The sequence below is a fragment of the Vigna unguiculata genome, chromosome 7 (assembly GCF_037176805.1).
Source record: "Vigna unguiculata cultivar grain cowpea cultivar isolate G323 ecotype 2 chromosome 7, ASM3717680v1, whole genome shotgun sequence".
NCBI classification, from domain to species: Eukaryota; Viridiplantae; Streptophyta; class Magnoliopsida; order Fabales; family Fabaceae; genus Vigna; species Vigna unguiculata.
This window is the reverse complement of record NC_140798.1, coordinates 47,374,979-47,380,497: the sequence shown is the minus strand read 5'-3', so window position 1 is coordinate 47,380,497 and position 5,519 is coordinate 47,374,979. Positions and strand designations below refer to the sequence as shown.

Sequence of the window (5,519 nt, the reverse complement as noted above, 5' to 3'; positions counted from 1 at the left end):
AAAAAAGTGTAGGAATTTTTATTATAATTTTAAGAAGGGATGATTTTGGAATTCCATATTTTATGGGGGTGCATGAAGATATAAAAGTGGGGTGTAGGAAGAATTACCAACAAAATGTTAGACTTAAAATGGGCTCGTCATATTTATTCTACAGTTTCAACTTTCTGGTTTTGGTATTCATTTTAAATGAATGTTTTTTATTCCATCATTAAGAAAATAATATGAATTTCACAAGTGAATTAAAAATATATTTCATTGCAAAATGCATATCTATCAGATGTCACTTAAATATTTTATGTAATTTAATTAATTTCCAAAGTTATATATTACTAAATATTAATGGATTATCTTATAATAGGACAAACTCCTAAGTCAACTTATATTTTTTTTTTGTTCTTTGAAGATGTACAAATTTTGATTCTTCGAGAACTACAGTAATTTTATTCTTGGAGTGTTAGATATAGTATAAATTTAACAAATTTTAAAAAATTTCAAATAATCTCATTCAAGGCAAGTACTTTTATGGTAAACAACACAAGAACAAAGAAAAACAGAGAATATGCATGATTTTTTTAAAACTAATATGATAACAACAATAGTAGAAAATAATAATAATAATAAAATAAGAGAATATCAATATTTTTAATTTTGAAAAAACTCTTGCTGTTAGAAGTAAAAACTCATATATAAAAAGTAATTAATGAAATTCAACTAAGATTTAATGTGAAAACAAGATAACCAAAAAAAAAAAATAACACTCTCTAAAATCAATACATCAAAACAATAATATTATTAAATATGAAAAACAAAGAAAACCTAAAGTAAAACAATAATAAGAGATTGATTTCTGTGAGCATAGACTTCCAATTTACAATCCCTGCGGTTAAAATGAAAAATAATATATTATAAAACTACTATCAAAATTTCGGCCATGGCCAGATCCAATGATAAATCGAATATAAATCATAATTTTACTGGGAGATATATCAATAAATTTTCTTTATCTTCTTTTCCTTCCAAAAGCGGTCAAATCTCCACTTCTTCTTCACCTATAAGACCACTTTTTACTTAGTTTAAATAAAACAAAATATAAACTCAATTCCAATTTGTTCAAAATGATATATTTTATTAAGAAGTGGACTTTAAGTCTAACTCAATCTCACAAAATCATTTTGTAAGGTAAGATTTGTATCTCACTTATACATTATAAATTGTTTTATCTCTAGTCGATGTAAAACTTCTAATATATTTAGTAATCTACCTAAAATAAATTTAGGCAAATTAATGAAATTAATACAATGAATTTGTACTGTACGGTCCATTGGCAGATCGGCCCAGCGGACCAAAGTCAAACGGCTACAGATCGCCCGTTACGGACGAACCTCGTAGCAGACGCTGAGGCGACCAGCCTATCGGAGTCTCAGCTCTGAGCACACTAAATCCGCTACCCATCTACTAAATCCGCTACCCATCAGTCAGACGAACTAAACACTCCCTCCACTTTCATCTCCATTTGAACTTAGTCTCCATCTTCATAGAGACTCTCACCTTTAAAGGGCAACCTGTCAGGCCGTGCGACCCTCGGTTGGTCGGCCAAACGGGAGCCTGGACCAGACAGTCAGTCAGATTAATTAAGATAAAATAAGTCAGTAATCAAAATTAAAAAGCCATTGGGCCATGATTAAGGAGTCCTAATCACAGGCCCACATCGGAAACTATAAATAGGGGCCCAAGGTAGGTTTGTGAGAATCTTTAATTCATATTTATTACAATAGGTACAATCATCTACCGATCGATCTTAACTAACTTAAGCATCAGAGCCTTTTAGACACGTACACCGATCGTCCGCCTGACCGTCCACCAACCGATCAAGGAAGAAGGAAGATTGGGCGGAACGGAGGATACGACGAGTTACATAAGAAGGAAGCAGTGAGGAGAAAAAGGTAATTTAAATGTTGACGGTAGGTGCTTGGTCCCTACACCCGAAAAATAATTCAAAAGCATTAAGGCTATCCTGTTCGAAAGAATCGAAACTGAATTAGGGTACTGCAGAAAAGAACATGGGATCTATGTTTTAATACAAGATTGAATAGCAGAACGAAAACGAAAAGGATGAACAAAAAGTTGAACAGATGCACCTGAGACTTCATAGAAGATAGACGAAGAAAGCAACAAGAGTGAAGTTAAGTGGTTTAGGTACAAGTGTTGTTTCCTCTGTGCGATCCATGTTTGAAGCTATGAAGTGTAATGAATCACTCAGCATAACATTGACTTAGAAGAAGCAACATTGTAACTAAACCACCACAACTTTTTAGCAGCATAACATTCACCTTCACTGGCTTTGGATGAGATCTATTACTGATCCTTCTCCCACACACTCCTTCTATTTATAATCAAATTTTCATGACAGAGAAAAATAATTGAAAGGTCTCCACTTTCGAGAAGAAATTTTTTTATGAGAGTGAGTTCTGCAATTTTTTCGAGATAAAAGGTGTGGTTTTTTTTTTTTTTTCTTCCACCAATTAAGGCGTAACGAAATATCTAAGTTTTCTTCCCACGTTAGCTCCAAGATTCTCTTTTTTTGAACTTTTCTCTTTTTCTATTAATAGCTATTATATTATAGCATGTTTTGTAGTGGCTCTCGAAAGTCACAGTTTGGAATCACGGTTCAAAATTACACGTCGATTAAAGTTAAAATAATTTTATAATATATAAATGGAATATAAATTTTATTTTATAAATTAATTTTAATTTTGTGGATTGAATCAGTTTAAAATTTGCTTCTAAGGACCACATCAATCTTATAAAGTAAATATAAACAAATTAAAGTTGAATGTATCACGTTAATGGCTACACAGTAAACTACTCGTTTGCATTTGCAATTTTTGTTTTTTAATTTTAGATATTAAAATTTTGTTTCAACTTCATTATATTGAGAGATGGGTATTCCTGAATTTGTGAGATGGAGACGTATAATTTTTTTTGTTGTCTTAGGATCGAGTATTTATCACTTCATCAAAAGTTTATTATTTAATCAAATGTTATAACTATTGGTCGGGACTTAACTTCAGACGTTACAAATTAATTATGACCCGTTTCATTTGATCTCCACTGCAAAATAAATAATGTCACATGCAACCATTTATTATTTTAAATATTAGTTAAAAAAACATAGATTAAAATATTCAACGAGAAATAATAAAAGTATTGTAATTTGGTTGGTTGTATAAGATCGAAGGGTGGTTAACCTAGGCAACAACTTTGAGTTAAAAATAATCGATATTGTATGAATATTATAATACTAGTGTAAAAGGTTCACTATTTTAATCTGTCATAAGAAAATAACAAAGTGTCTCCACTTTAAGATTGAAATTTTAGAAAATAGACGACAAAGAAAGCAAAATAGCTTTAGTTTGGAGTAAAGCATGCATTTGAAAAAAATATTCATGTGTGAAGACAAAAGATCTTTTTCATTTTGTTGCTGCTAAATCTACATGCCTCTTCTTAAACTCTTTTCAAAAATATCCTCTTCATTATTGCCGTGTGTTAATGATTACACGTCATTCTCAAACACTCATTTCAATTATTTTTATTTCAATGTTTTTTGAACATTTATGATTGCATTATGTTTTATTATATTCTTATTTTGTCACTTAATATTTAATTGAAAAAAATAACCATAAATTAGCGTACCTCATATTACTAAATTTATACGTAATATCATTATTATTTTCGATTTAAAAGCTTGCATCACGCGGAAGCAAAATAACTTGCTTTCAAAAAACTTTCATTCTTACTTTTTGCTTCTTCTATTTTCACATTTTGACATACTATTGTTTTTTAATAACACGCTTCTATAAACACATGTGTTATTTCTCCCTTTTTCAAATTATAATAATAAATACAATAATTGTTAACAATAATATACTAATGTTTTTAATTGAATGATATCAAATTATCTCTATTTTTTTTCCTATTCTTCACCTTCTCAAACTTCTCCTCAAGTAAATACTATTCATTTTCACTTTATTTCTCCTAAGTGTGAGTGGTATATTTTAATAAATATTCTCATGAAAAATGAACCCTTTTCACAACTTTGTTGTACTAAATTTCAAAATTGTAATATTTTCAGTAATATATTGAATTATATTATTTTTAATTATTTAATTTTCTCATTTTCTTAAAATATATAAACATGTTAAAATAATTAAATTAAACTAATAAAAAAAGAGAACTAGCCATTTTATCATTTTTATACTATTTCACTTATTTATACTGTTTTATTAAGTAGTGTGTTCCTCACAAGACAATAATTCTTAAAATAATTTCTGAAGACCTAATTTTGGGATTTAGAAAAAGAAAAATCATTAAAATAAATTCTGTGTTGGCCCATTCAATTTCAATTATAACAATATTAACCAATATTAAGAAAACTGGAAAGAGTTCACGGGCCAGCATGCATTTGGTCTTCAATTATTGACCTATAAAAAGGAGAAAATATCGGAAAATTTTGAACGGTAGAGATTAAACCACCGAAAGGAGATATTTTATTCCTATTTCAAGAAAAAAAAAATGGTAGATGAATAATAGCAAGTCACAAAATTTGTTTTATGAATAGATATAATATAAAAAAATATAGAACAAATTAAATTATATTTAAAATATATGATTTTACTTTAAAAAGGTCGTATTATATAAGTATAATTTCAATTTTTTTATTTTTCAATAGAAAAATGACATTTAGTATATATGATTTTAATTTATACATTTTGATAAATATAATATTTATTGTTTATTTTTATAATTGAAGGGAAGTTTTATATACCAAATACTATTTTCCATTATTCAGAAAAAAAGAGTTAAAATTATACCTTAAGACGAAGTCCTACTTCCACCTACCTAATTTTATTTATTTATTTTTCCTTTTCGTAATTTTCTTTTTAAAAAAAATCAAAATTTTCTAAAACCACATCTGCTCAAATAAATTCTTATAATCAATTGAATTAGTTAATAACATGTGATCACAATGTTTTCTTTTTTTCCAAACAGATATGTATCATTATCAACAACAACTTTGGTTTACCAAATGTGAATGTGATGTCATGAAATCTAAAAGCTATGTGATTGTGTTCACGGATTACCCAATCTCAATTATGATACTACAAAAGTTTATTAGGCACAGTTTTATTTTATTCCAGAAAATAACTTTTTTTGTGTGACCAATATTGAATATTTTAAAAAATTAAGATGTATGAAAAGTTAGGTAGGGCCGATAGTTAAACTCTAAATTTCTTACAAATCTATTGAGTAATGAAAATTGTATTAAAGTGCAAAATGCAAGAACAAACAAATTTTATCTCAATCAAACCTAGGTAAACCACTCTTAAAAAAAAAATTCATATCACATTTTTAAATTACAAGTAGTTAAGAATTCACTTATTGAAATAAGTAATTATTATATATATTTTTCAAGAGATTAAACATACTTTCAGACCTAAAATTCGATCCAGAATTGAAAT

The 5,519-nt window shown here is 27.8% G+C and overlaps 1 long non-coding RNA gene across 1 annotated transcript; it reads right to left on the bottom strand.

Annotated features, from left to right (window-relative positions):
• Window positions 1–1,105: 1,105 nt before the first annotated feature.
• On the bottom strand, window positions 1,106–2,546 carry LOC146884912 (uncharacterized). The gene is made up of 2 exons (XR_014996691.1): window positions 2,139–2,546; window positions 1,106–2,046 (listed from the first exon to the last, which is right to left on the bottom strand). It is a non-coding gene; the product is annotated as an uncharacterized LOC146884912 (long non-coding RNA).
• Window positions 2,547–5,519: the final 2,973 nt, after the last annotated feature.